The 14,805-nt window shown below is 38.5% G+C and overlaps 1 pseudogene; it reads left to right on the forward strand.

The window, feature by feature from the left end:
• Positions 1-4,679: 4,679 nt before the first annotated feature.
• Positions 4,680-14,805, forward strand: part of LOC112133000 (quinone oxidoreductase-like protein 2) — a 28,385-nt pseudogene continuing 18,259 nt past the window's right edge.

A 14,805-nucleotide genomic window follows, 5' to 3' on the forward strand; every position in this document is an offset into this window, starting at 1 on the left:
GAAGGTGCCATCTATGACCTAGGAAAAGGGCCCTCACCAGATACAGATTTTCCCAGTGCCTTTAGCTCGACCTTTCCAGCCTCCAGAATTTGGGTAAATCTATTTCTATTGCTTACAAGCAACAAAGTTTATGGAATTTTGTTATAGAAGGCTGAGCAGAATAATACTGCATTTGCTGTATTCCAAAAATATTGGTGTGTGGTGTTTTTGTTATTGTTTCTCTTCAGGTATTTTCTTGTTTAAAAAATTTGCTTAAATTTCAATTTTTATGTTAAATTGTAATTGTTGTGAGTGCTTAGTAGGTGTATATATTCATGGGGTACATATATCTTGATACAGGCATGCAATGTATAAAATAACATCATGGAAAATGGGGTATCCATTCCCTCAAACATTTATCTTTTGTGTTACAAACAATCCAGTTACATTTTTTTGTTATTTTAACATGGAATACAAAATTATTGTTTACCATACTCATCTGTTGTGCTATCAAATACTAGGTCTTATTCATTCTTCTATTTTTTTTGTACCTATGAACCATCCCTACCTTTCCCTTACAACCTTCCCTACCACCCTTCCTGTCTGCTGGAAACCTTTGTTCTGCACTGTATCTCCATGAGTTTAATTTTTTTAATTTTTAGATCCTACAAATAAATGAGAACATGTGATGTTTGCCTTTCTATGCCTTGCTTATTTCACTTAACATAATGATATCCAGTTCCATCCACTTTGCTATAAATGACAGGATCTCATTCTTCTTTACGGTTAAATAGTATTCAATTGTGTATAAATACCACATTTTCTTTACCCATTCATCTGTTAATGGACACTTCAACACTTCAAGGTCAAGTGGACAGTTCAGCACTTCAGGGTTGCTTCCAAATCTTGGCTACTGTAAATAGTGCTACAACAAACATGCAAGTGCAGCTATGTCTTCAGTATACTGATTTCCTCTCTTTTGTGTACATATCCAGCAGGCGGATTGCTGGATCATATGGTAGCTCTGTTTTTAGTTTTGTGAAGAACCTCCAAAATGTTCTACACAGTGGTTGTACAAATTTACATTTCCATCAACAGTATATGAGGCTTGTGGATTCTCCACATCCTCCCTAGCATGTGTTATCTGTTTTTTGGATATAAGCCACTTTAACTGGGGTGAGACGTGTTGCGGGAAGTCAGGGACCCCGAACAGAGGGAGCAGCTGGAGCCACGGCAGAGGAACATAAATTGTGAAGATTTCATGGACATTTATTAGTTCCCCAAATTAATACTTTTATAATTTCTTACGCCTATCTTTACTGCAATTTCTGAACATAAATTGTGAAGATTTCATGGACATTTATCAGTTCCCAAATAATACTTTTATAATTTCTTATGCCTGTCCTTATTTTAATCTCTTAATCCTGTTATCTTCATAAGCTGAGGATGTACCTCACCTCAGGACCCTGTGATGATTGCATTAACTGTACAAATTGATTGTAAAACATGTGTGTTTGAACAATATGAAATCAGTGCACCTTGAAAATGAACAGAATAACATGATTTCAGGGAACAAGGGAAGACAAACATAAGGTCTGACTGCCTGTGGGGTCGGGCAAAAAGAGCCATATTTTTCTTCTTGCAGAGAGCCTATAATCAGTTGTGTGAGTAGGAGAGATATTGCTAAATTCTTTTCCTAGCAAGGAATATAATATTAAGACCCTAGGAAAAGAATTGCATTCCTGAGGGGAGGTCTATAAACAGCCGCTCTGGGAGTGTCTGTCCTATGTGGTTGAGATAAGGACTGAGATACGCCCTGGTCTCCTGCAGTACCCTCCATCAGGCATACTAGGATTGGGAAACCCCAGCCCTGGTAAATTGAGGTCAGACCAGTTCTCTGCTCTCAAACCCTGTTTTCTGTCAAGATGTTTATCAAGACAATACGTGCACCGGTGAACATAGAACCTTATCAGGAGTTTCTGATTTTGCCCTGGTCCTGTTTCCTCAGAAGCATGCGATCTTTACTCTGCCTTTTGCCCCCTGAAGCATGTGACCTACTCCCTGTTCATACATCCCCTCCCCTTTTGAAATCCCTAATAAAAACTTGCTGGTTTTGTGGCTCAGGTAGGCATCATGGTCCTACCGATATGTGATGTCACCCCTGGAAGCCCAGCTGTAAAATTCCTCTCTTTGTATCCTTTCTCTTTATTTCTCAGACCCTCCAACACTTAGGGAAAATAGAAAGAACCTACATTGAAATATTGGGGTGGATTCCCCTGATAGAGATGATATCTCATTGTAGTTTTGATTTGCATTTCTCTGATTACCAGTGATGTTGAACACCTTTTCATATGCCTGTTTGCCATTTGTATGACTTCTTTTGAGAAATGTCTTCAAATATTTTACCCATTTTTAAATTGGTTCAATAGATTTCTTCCTATAGGGTTGTTTGAGCTCCCTATATATTCTTGTTTTAAATCCCTTAGGTAGGTAGTTTGCAAATATTTTCTTCAATTTGGTGTATTGTCTCTTCACTTTGTTGATTGTATCCTTTGCTGTGCAGAAGATTTTTACCTTGATGTGATCCCATTTGTCCACTTTTGCTTTAGTTGTCTGTGTTTATGGGGTATTACTCAAGAAAGTTTTGCCCAGTCCAATGTCCTAGAGATTTTCCCCAATTTTTTGTTTTAGTAGTTTAATAGTTTGAGGTCTCAGATTTAAGTTTTTAGTCTATTTTTTATTTGATTTGTGTGTATGGAAAACAGATAGGGGTCTAGCTTCATTCTTCTGCACATGGATATCCAGTTTTCCCAACATTGGTTACTGGAGAGACTCTCTTCTTAGATGCTTTGCATCTTTGTCAAAAATGAGTTTACTGTAGGTGTGTGGATTTGTTTTTGGGTTCTCTAACCTATTAAATTGGTCTATGTATCTGTTTTTATGCCAGTACCATGTGGTTGTGTTTACTATAGTTCTGTAGCATAATTTAAAGTCAGGTAATGTGATTTCTCCAGTTTTGTTCTTTTTGCTTAGGACAGCTTTTGCTATTCTGGGTTTTTCATGGTTCCACAGAATGTTTAGGATTGTTTCTTCTATTTCTGTGAAGAATGTCATTGGTATTTTGATAGTGATTGCATTGAATCTGTAGATTGCTTCAGATAGTGATATAGTTTTGATGTTTGTCTCTGCCTAAATCATATGCTAAATTATAATTCTCAATGTTAGAGATGAGGCCTAGTAGGAGGTGTTTGGATTATGGAGCCAGATCCCTCATGGCTGGGGTGTTATCCTCCTGACAGTGAGTGCGTTCTCTTGAGATCTGGTTGTTGCAGAGTGTGGCACCTCCCTCCCCACTGTCTCTCTTGCTCTTGCTTTCTCTATGTGAAATGCCTGCTCCTGTTTTATCTTGTGCCATGAGTAAAATCTCCCAGAGGCTTCCTTAGAAGCTGAGCAAATGTTGACATCATGCTTCATGTACAGCCTGCAGAACCATGAGCCAATTAAACCTCTTTCCTTTATAAATTACCCAGTCTCAGGAATTTATTCATAGCAGTGCAAGAATGTCCTAATAAAGAAAATTGGTACCAAGGGGCAGGGCATTGCTATAAAGATACTTGAAAATGTGGAAGCAACTTTGGAATTGGGTCATGAGAAGAGGTTGGAAGAATTTGGAGGGCCTAGAAGAAGACAGGGAGATGAGGGAAAGTTTGGAATTTCTTAGACACTGGTTAAATTGTTGTGATCAACATGCTGATTGTGATATGGACAGTGAAGGCCAGGCTGTTAAGGTCTCAGATGGAAGTGAATAACTTATTGGGAACTGGAGCAAAGATTACTTGTGTTATGCCTTAGCAAAGAACCTGGCTGTATTCTATTTATACCCTAGGGATCCATGAAAATTTGAGCTTGAGAGTGATGAATTATGGTATCTGGTGGAAGAAATTTTATAGCAGCAAAGAATTCAAGATGTGGCCTGGTTACTTCTAAAATTGTGGACTCAGATGCAGCAGCAAATAAATTACTTAAAGTTGGAATATACAAAGGAAGCAGAGCATAAAAGTTCAGAAAATTTGCAACCTGGCCATGTTTCAAAGAAAGAAAAAGATTTCTCAGGAGAGAAATTCAAGCAGGTTGAGGAGGAACCACTAGCTAGAGATGTTTGCATAATTAAAAGGGAACCAAGTGCTAATATCCAAGACATTGGGGAAAGGGCCTCAAAGGCATTTCACAGAGTTTCACAGCAGCCCCTCCCATCACAGGCCCAGGGGCTTAGGAGAAAAGAATGGTTTTCTAGGTCAGGCCCAGGGCCACACTGCACTGTGTAGTCTTGGGACACTGTTCCCTGTATCCCATATGCTACGGCTTCAGCTGTGGCTCCAAGGGTCCTAGTTACACTTGGACTGCCACTCTAGAGGGCCAAAGCCATACACCTTGGCAGTTTCCACATGGTGTTAAGCCTGCAGGTGCACAGAGTGCAAGAGTGGTGGAGGATTGGCAGCTTGTGCTTAGATTTCTGATGATGTATGGAAAAGCCTGGGTATTCAGGCAAAAGCCTGCTGCAGGGACAGAGCCCTCAAAAATAACCTCTACTAAGGCAGTGCAGAGGAGAAATGTGAGGTTGGACCCCCTGCACAGAATCTTCATTGGAACATTGCATAGTGGAGCTGTGAAAAGGGGGCCACCGTCATCCAGACCCCAGAATGGTAGATCCACCACCAGATTGTACCCTCAGTGTGGAAAAGCTGCAGGCACTCGACAACCTGTGAGAGCATCTATTGGGGCTGAACCCTCCAAAGCCACTGGGGCACAGCTTCCCAAGGTCTTGGGAGCCCATTTCTTGCATTAGTGTGCCCTGGATATGGGATATGTAGTCAAAGGAGATTATTCTGCAGCTTTAAAATTTAATGACAGCCCTGCTGAGTTTTGAACTTGCATAAGCCCCTATGGGCTGACTTCTCCATTTTGGAATGGTAATGCTTATAACCCCATTGTATCTTAGAATAAATAACTTTTTTTGACTTTACAGGATCACAGATAGGAGATGTGTCTCAGATGAGAGTTTGGACTTGGACCTGGGATTTTTGAGTTAATGCTGGAATGATTTAAGACTTTAGGCGACTGTTGGGAAAGTATAATTGTATTTTGCAATGTGAGAAGAACATAAAATTGGTGGGGTAGCAGGGACAGAGTGATATAGTTATTTGTCCCTGACCAAATTTCATGTTGAAGTATAATTCCCAGTGCTGGAGGTGGGGCCTGGTGGGAGGTGTTTTGGTCATGAGGGTGGATCCCTCATGGCTTGGTGCTGTCCTTGTGATAGTGAGTGAGTTCTCTTGGAAACTGTTTTAAAGTGTGGTACCTCCCCCTCTCTTGCTCCTGCTTTTGCCACGTGAAATGCCTGCTCCTGCTTCACCTTCTGCCATAAGTAAAAGTTCCCTGAGGCTCCCCAGAAGCCAAGTAATGTCAGTGCTATGTTTCCTCTAAAGCCCACATGAGCATGAGCCAATTAAACCTCTTTTCTTTATAAATTACCCAGTCTCAAAGATTTATACCAATACAAGAATGACATAATACAGGTAGTATGGACATTTTAAAAATATGGTTATTGAATCCATGAACATGAAATAGCTTTCCATATTTTTTGTGTTCTCTTAAATTTCTTTCATTAGTGTTTTATAATCTTAATTATAGAGATCTTTTACTTCTGTAATTAATTCCTAGGTGTTTAATTTTATTTGTGGCTTTTGTAAAAGAAATTACTTCTAAAATTTCTTTTTCAGAAGTTCACTGTTGGAATGTAGAAATGCTACTGATTTTTGTATGTTGGTTTTGTATCCTGCAAGTTTACTGAATTTTTTTTCAGTGCTAATAGTTTTTAAATTGAGTCTTTAGGTTTATTCAAATAGAAGATCATATCATCTTCAAACAGGATAATTTCACTTTTCCAATTTTGATTCCCTTTCTTTCTCTTGTCTAATTGCTCTAGCTTAGACTTCCAATACTATGTTGAATAACAGTGATGAACGTGGGCATCCTTGTGTTCTAGATCTTAGGGGAAAGGCTTTCAGTTTTTTCCCGTTCTGTATAATATTAATTATGAATCTATCATACATGGCTTTCATTATGTTGAGGTATGTTCCTCCTATACTCAGTTTGTTGAGGGCTTTTATCATTATAGGATATTGAATTTTATCAAATGCTTTTTCAGCATCAATTGAAATGATTGTATGGTTTTTGTCCTTAATTCTGTTGATATGACATGTTACATTGATTTGTGTATGTTGAAACATTCTTGCATCCCAGGGATATATTCCTCTTGGTCATGATGAATGATCTTCTTAATGTATCGTTAAATTCAGTTTGCTAGTATTTTGTTGAGTATTTTTGCTTCAATATTTATCACAGATATGTATGTTTTTTGATCATAGGTTACCATAAAACTTGTAAATACTATCTTATAACCCATTGTTTTAAACTGATGACAACAGTGATTGCATAAACAAAGAAACAAAGAATCAGGCAAAAAGAAAATAATAACTCTACACTTTATTTTCTCATCTTTTAGCTTTTCCTTTCTCTTTATATCTTATTGTACTATGTCTTAAAAAGTTGTTGTAGTTATTATTTTTGATTTGTCATTCTTTAATCTTTCTACTTAACATGAGTAGTGTACACACCATGATTACAGCACTATAATATTTGTTTTTCTGTGTGCTTACTTTTACCAGTGAGTTTTGTACCTTCACATAATTGCTTCTTCCTCATTAACATCCCTTTCTTTCAGATTGAATAACTCCTTTTAGCATTTCTTATAGGACAGGTCTAGTCCTATAAGAACTAGATCTAGACTTGTCCTGTTGACAAAATCCTTCAGCTTTTATTTTTCTGAAAAGGTCTTTGTATCTTCTTCATGCTTGAGAAAATTTTTTGTTGGATATACTATTCTAGGGTAGGGTTTCCTTTTCCCAGCACTTCATATATGTCATGCCACTCTCTTCTGGCCTGTAAGGTTTCCACTGAAATGTGTGCTGCCAGTTGTATTGAAGCTTTCCATTGTATGTGCTTTGTTTCTTTTCTTATACAGTTTTTATAATCCTTTCTTCATCCTTGACCTTTGGGAGTTTATTAAATGCCTTGAGGTAGTCTTCTTTGGGATAAATCTGCTTAGCATTCTATACCTTTCTTTTATTTGGATTTTGATATCTTTACCTAGGTTTGGGAAGTTCTCTGATATTATCTCTTTGAATAAACTTTCTATCTCTGTCTCTTTCTCTGCCTCCTCTTTAAGGCCAATAACTCTTAGATTTACCCTTTTGAGGCTGTTATCTAGATTCTGTAGGTGTGCTTCATTTTTTAAATTTTTTCTTTTGTCTCCTCTGATTGTGTATTTTCAAATAGTCTGTCTTCAAGCTCACTAATTCTTGCTTTTGCTTCATCAATTCTACTATTAAGAGACCCTGATGCATTCTTTAGTATGTTAATTGCATTTTTCAACTCTAGAATTTGTTTGATTCTTTTAAATTGTAACAATCTCTTTGTTAAATTTATCTGATGGGATTCCAAATTTCTTCTCTGTGTTACTTTGAGTCTTTTTGATTTTCCTTAACACAATTCTTTTGAATTATCTGTCTGAAAGGTCACCTATTTCTGTCTTTCCAGGATTTTTCCCTGGTAATTTATTATCCGATGAAGTCATGTTTTCCTGGGTAATTTTGATGCTTGTAGATATTCATCCATGTCCAGGCATTGAAGAGTTAGTTACTTACTGTAGTCTTTGTAGTCTGGGCTTGTTTGTACCTGTCCTTCCTGAGAAGGCTTTCAATTTGTTTGAAGGGACTTCAGCCCCAAGCTCAATAAAGCTGTGGTTTTTGTAGACTTATAGAGATAATGCCATAGTGGTCTTGGATAAGATCCAGAAGCATTCTCTAAATTATCAGGCAGAAACTCTTGTTCTTTTCTCTTACTTTCTCCCACAGGAATAGAGTCTCTCTCTCTGAGCTGAGCCACCTGGAACTGGTGATGGTGATGCAAGCATCCCTGGGACCACCACAACTGGGATTGTGCTGGGTCAGACCTGAAGCCAGCATAGCACTGGCTGTCACCCAAGGCCCAATATAACCACTACCATGTATGTTTACTCAATGCTCTAGGCCTGTATGATCAACTAGTAGCTAAGCCATCCAGATTTTCTGATCTTTCATTCAGGAAGATTAGTTCCTGTAGGTCCTGGGAGGATCCAGAGATACAAACAGGATATATCCAGAGATACAAATAGGAGGTATACAGGGTATACCCAGAGATACAAACAGGAGTCTCTCACCATAGCCACCGTAGCTGGGAATGTGCTGGGTTACAACTGAAGTTGGCACGTTTCAGAGCTCAAGGTACACAGCTTACTCCCTGGGTATGCTGATTATTCAGGGTCCATTGCTGGTTATTCAGGGCCCATGGTCTCTTTAGTTGGCAGATGATGAATTATGCTAGGATTGGGTCCTGTCCTTCAAGACGATGGGTTCCGTTTTGGTGCAGGGTGTGTCTGTAAACATCATCCATGAGCTAGAGCCTGGAATTGGGGTCTCACAACTCTGCATGGTACCCTATCATATGGTGGTGGAGCTGGTATCCAAGATACAAGACATTGTCCTCTTGACTCTTGCTTTTCTCTCCCTAAGCAGAAGGAAGAAGTCACATTCATTGTTGTGAGCTGCATGGCCTGGCCCTCCTCTGGCTCTGAGACCAGCTAAGCATGAGGAATTGAAGTCCTTTTGTCCTAGACTGCCTTTGAAATTTACTTAGATCCTGAGAGCACTTTGATTCAGGATCTAAGTAAGGGTGGTGATGCTTTCTGAGAAACTCAAGTTCTGACTGCTGGAATGGATGATTCCCCTCTGCCTAGATCTGGTCCAAATGCTCCTTCCATGTGTGCATGCTGGCTGAGCCCAGCACAGCTTTGCTCTACAGTGTGACAAGGCAGCACTGAGTTAAAATGTTAAGTCTCCCAGTCACTGCACTCTACCTTTCCCAGGTGCTTAGACTCTTTGCATTGCATGGCTGCTGCTGAGGGATGGCAGAGGGGTGCCTCTGACAATTTAAGAATATCTCCTACCCTCTTCAATGTCCCTTTTGGCAATAGGAAGTTAAAACCAGGTACTGTGATTGCTCACCTGATTTTGGGTTCTTGTGACTATGTTTTTCGGTGTGCAGATACTTGTTAAAATTTGGTGTTCCTGTTGGGCAGATTAAAGGTTTAGGCTTTTATTCTAACACCCTGCTCTGCCCTGTCAACTTTTATTTTACATTCAGGGGGAATATTGGCAGGATTGTTACATGGGTATATTGTGTGGTGCTGAGATTTGGGGTACAGATCTCATCACAAAGGTAGTGAGGATAGAGCCCAATATGTAGTTTTTCAACCCACAGCCCTCTCCTTACTCCACATACTTACTGTTACCCATTTTTTATTGTTTCCATATCTATGTAGATGTGTGCTCCATATTTAGCTCCCATTTATAAGTAAGAACATGTGGTACTTGGTTTCCTGTTCTGGTGCTAATTTGCTTAGAATAAAGGACTACAGGTGCAAAAGACATTATTTCATTCTATTTTTATGGCTGCCTAGTATTTCCATATGCATATGTAACACATTTTCTTTTTTCAAATCACTGTTGATCGGCACCTAGGTTGATTTCATGTCTTTGGTTATTGTAAATAGTGCTATGATGAACATGCAAGTGATGTGCCTTTTCGGAGAGTGATTTATTTCCTTTTGGGTATATACCCAGTACTGGGATTGCTGGTTCTAATGGTAGATCTGTTTCATGTTTAGGAGAAATCTCCAAATTGTTTTCCACAGTGGCTGAACTAATTTACATTGCCACTAATGGCATATGTGTTCCCCTTTCCCTGCAGCCTCACCAGCTCTGTTATATTTTGACTTTTTAATAGTAGCCAATCTGACTAGTGTGGGATGGCATCTCATTGTGGTTTTGATTTGCATTTCTCTAATAATTAGTGATGTTGAGCATTTTTTCATGTTTATTGCTCACTTATATGTCTTCTTTTGAGAGGTAAAGTCTTTTCACATACTTGATCCATTTTTAATGGCATTACTTTTTTTTTCTTGATTTGTTTAAGATCTTTATTGATTTTGGATATGAGACCTTTGTCAGATGTATAGTTTGTGAACATTTTCTCCTATTCTGTAAGTTATCTGTTTACTCTGTTGATAGTTTCTTTTGTTAGGCAGAAACTTTTTATTTCAATTAGGTCCCACATATCAGTTTTTATTTTTGTTGCAGTCGCTTTTGAGGAATTGGTCATAAATTCTTTCCCAAGTCCAATGTCTAGAATGGTGTTTGCTAGGTTTCTTTTAGGATTCATATAGTTTGACATCTTTCATTTAAATCTTTAACCCATCTTGAGTTAATTTTTAAATATTTAACCCATCTTGAGTTAATTTTTATGTACAGTAAAAGACAGAGACCAGTTTCATTCTTCTGCATACAGCTGTCCAGTTATCCCAACAGCATTTATTAAATACTGAGTCCTTTTCTCTGTTTTTTGTTGACTTTCTTGAAGATCACATGCCTGGAGATGTGCGGCTTTATTTCTAGGTTCTCTGTCTTGTTCCACTGGTCTATGTGCCTACTTTTTCTTTACTTTTTTTTTTTTTAACTTTTTTACCCATAACTTGCTGTTTTGATTACTGTAGGCATATAGTATAGTTTGAAGTTGGGCAATGTGATGCCGCCAGCTATATTCTTTTTGCTTATGATTGCTTTGGCTATTTGAGCTCTTTTTTGTTCCATATGAACTTTTGAATAGTTTTTCTAATCTTGTGAAGAATGACATTGTAGTTTGACAGGCACTTACATATGAATTTCTTTTGGCAGTAAGACCATTTAAACAGTATTTATTCTTCCAATCCATGAGCATATAATGTTTGTTATTTGTTTGTGTCACCTCTGATTTCGTTCATCAACAGTTTTTCTCATAGAGATCTTTTACCTCCTTGTTGAGATGTATTCCTAGGTTTTTCATTTTACTTGTGGCAATTGTAAATTGGATTATTTTCTTGATTTACTCTCAGTCTGTACATTATTGATATATATATATATATATATATATATATATATATATATATATAAATGATACTGATTTTGGTACATTGATTTTGTATCCTGAAACTTTACTATAGTCATTTATCAGTTCTAGGAGCCTTTCGAGCCTTTCACAGAATCATACCATGAGCAAAGAGAAATAAATTTACTTCTTTTCCTATTTGGATGCCTTTTATTTTCCTCTCTTTCTTGATTGCTTTGGCTAGGACTTCCAGTACTATGTTGAATAGGAGTGGTGAGAGAGGGCATCCTTGTCTTGTTCCATCTCTCAAAGTGAATGCTTCCAGTTTTTGTCTATTCAATCTGATGTTGGCTATGGATTTGTCGTAGATGTCCTGTTATTATTTTGAGGTATGCTACTTTGGTGTCTAGTTTGTTAAGAGCTTTTTTTTTTATCATAAAGATATGATGGATTTTATTGAATGCTTCTTCCGTGTCTATTGGAATCATATGCTGTTTGCTTTTGATTCCATTTAGGTGGTGAATCACATGTACTGATTTGCATATGTTGAACCAGGCCTGCATCCCAGGAATACAGCATACTTGATTGTGGTGAATTAATTTTATTAATATATTCCTTGATTTGATTTGCTAGCATTTTGTTGAGGATTTTCGCATCCATGTTCTTCAAGGATATTGATCTAAAGCTTTCTTTTTGCATTGTTTGTCTTCCAGGTTTTGGTATCAAGCTGATGTTGGCTTCATAGAATGGGTTAGGAAGAAGCCCATTCTCTTCAATATTTTGGAATAGTTTCAGTTGGATTGATATCAGATTTTCTTTGTACATCTGGTAGAATTTGGCTATGAATCCATATGGTCTAGGGATTTTCTTTTTGGTTGTTAGGATTTTTATTACTGATTCAATTTCAGAACTCCGTATTTGTCTATTCAGAGTTTCAATCTCTTCCTGATTCGGTCTTGGGAGAATGTGTGTTTCAAGGAATTTATCAATTTGCTCTAGATTTTCTAATTTGTGTGCATAATTCTTTATAGTAGTGTCTGAGAATCTTTTTCTTTCCTATAGGATCAGCTGTAATGCCATCTTTGTCACTTCTGCTTGTACTTGTATCTTCTCTTCTTTTTTGTTTGTTAATCTAGCTAGCACTCTACCAATCTTGTTCATTCTTCTGAAAAAAAAAAAAACTCTTTCATCTTTTGTATGGATTTTTGCATCTTAATTTCACTCAGTTTTTCTCTAATTTCAATTATTTTTTTCTTCTGCTAGCTTTGTGGTGGTTTATTTTTGTCTTTCTACTTCCTTTAGGTGCTAAGTTAGATTGTAAATTTGAGACCTTTATAATTTCTTAAAGAAGGTGTTTCTTTAATCTCAAGTGAGATTGGAGAAGCTTTTGTGGACTATGTCATCAAATATATTTTTCAAATTGCTTTTTCTCTCTTCTCACTCAGAATGCCAATGAGTCATAGATTTAGTCTCTTAACATAATCCCATATTTTTTGGAGATTTTGTTTATTTTTTAAAATTATTTTTTCTTAATTTTTGTTTGACTGAGTTGATTGAAAGACCTGGTCTTCAAGCTCTGAGATTCTTTCCTCAGCTTGGTCTATTCTACTGTTAATACTTCAGATTGTATTATGGAATTCTTATAATGGATTTTTCAACACTAGGAATTTGGTTTGCTTCTTTCTCAACATGGCTATTTGATCTTTCAACTCTTGGATCATGTTACTGGATTCCTTGGATTTTGTTTCAACTTTCTCTTGTATCTTAATAAGCTTCTTTGTCATTAGGATTATGAGCTCTATCTGTCATTTCAGACTGGTTGAGAACCTGTATTAGTCCATTTTTATGCTGCTGATAAAAACATACCTGAGACTGGGTTATTTATAAAGAAAAAGAGGTTTAATGGACTCACAGTTACACATGGCTGGGGATGCCCTCACAATCATGATGGAAGGCAAGAAGCACATCTCACATGGTGGCAGACAAGAGAGAATGAGAAAAAGGGAAAGTATTCTCCTTCACAAAACCATCAGATCTCATGAAGCTTATTCAGTACCATGAGAACAGTATGGGGGAAACCACCCCCATGATTCAATTATCTCCCACCCAGTCTCTCCCACAACATGTGGGAATTATGGGAGCTACAATTCAAGATGAGATTTGGGTGGGGACACAGCCAAACCATATCAGAACCATTGCTGGGAGCTAGTGGTATTGCTTGGAGAAGGGGACCATCTGGATTTTTGAATTGCCAGAGTTCTTGTGCTGATTCTTTCTCATCTGGGAGGGTTGGTGTTCCTTTAAGTGTGGTGTAAGTTAAAGGAATGCCAACTTCACTGTAGTGAAGTCAGTTGGATTTTTAAAAATGTTTTTAGAGGGCCAAGGCTCTGTGCAGGATTTTTATTTGTAGCTGAATTCTTGCCCTTGGTTTCACAGGGGGATATATTAGCAAAATATATTTGGCTGTGATCCAATAGATGATGCTAAAGAGTAACTGCTGGAAGATAGACTTGCTTAGCCTTGTGATTCCTATGTATTTCCTCATGTTTGCAGCCATACTCTATAGTGTTGGAGGAGGAGAGGTGACCCTCTCACCAGGTCTACTCCTGGGCCTTGGGGAGCCCCCTCCAATCACTGGCACTGTACTTGCTTTTCTTTTATTAGGTGTTTCAGGCTACGGGGCTTACTTTTGTAGAGACCGTACAGGGAGACAGTTCACACCACTTCTAGACTGGCCCTGCAGAAAGAGGCATGTCCTACTCCTGTGCCAGCCCACAGAACTACATGTCTCATCCCTCTCAGTGTTCTGAGGGTGTTGGCTCCTCCCCCAATTAAATGTCAGCCACAAATTTTAGCTTAGCACTCTCAAGCTGCACAGTGCAGCCTGGGGTGCTGGGAATGTCTTGTGGCTTCATCCTCTGGACACTGAGGGTTGGGTATAGGTGCACTGGAAAATCTGAAGTGCTCACAGGACAACAGAAATGTACTTGGTGGAGCAAAACACCTAGCTTGTACAGCAGTGACTGTGTTTGGCCCGTACTCTTCTGGGGTAGCCAGGCATGGGCCCTGGGAGAATCTGATAGGCAGGAGGACAGATGTGGCCCAGTCCCAAAGGGAAGCTGGCTCTACTTTCAACTGGCCCAGCAGTCAGCTGAGGCTAGAGCTTCTCAGAGGGAGATAAGGAGTCCTGGGAAATGGGTGCCTATGGCCAAGCTCTGTTGGAGCTGCCCCACACATGAAAGCCCCAAGTTCTGTGCTGGCTGAAGCCCTGTCTCTGTCTGTCTGGGCAGGTTCACCTACCAGGTCAAATGTCCATGAGGGACCTGAAGTCTCCTGTAGCTAGGATCCCAGAGGTCCATGGTGAAAGTGGGAAAGTCCCACAGTCCCTTTACTCACCCCTTCCTCAAGAGCTGTTTGGGGCTGGGAACTAAACCTAGCATTTGGGTACTCCATACAGGGGTCCCAGTTTCCTCCCTCTTCAGTCTCAGTGTCTGTATCACATCTCCATCCACTCTTGTTTTCTCTGAAGATATGTGCAAATTATGTTGGTTTACTTGAAATTTTGATCTTTCTCAGTAGAAGTGCCACTTCCTAGCTGCATATAGTTAACCATCTCCATTAGATTCCCCAGGTATTTTCTTTTCTTTTTTTTTATTGGCAATTATTTTTTATTAGCAATTAAAAAATAAAAATACAAGTATTATACCCAATAATGATTTCAGGGGCAGCTAATGTGATAGATAG

The sequence above is a fragment of the Pongo abelii genome, chromosome 3, assembly GCF_028885655.2.
Source record: "Pongo abelii isolate AG06213 chromosome 3, NHGRI_mPonAbe1-v2.0_pri, whole genome shotgun sequence".
In the NCBI taxonomy this organism is placed as follows: Eukaryota; Metazoa; Chordata; class Mammalia; order Primates; family Hominidae; genus Pongo; species Pongo abelii.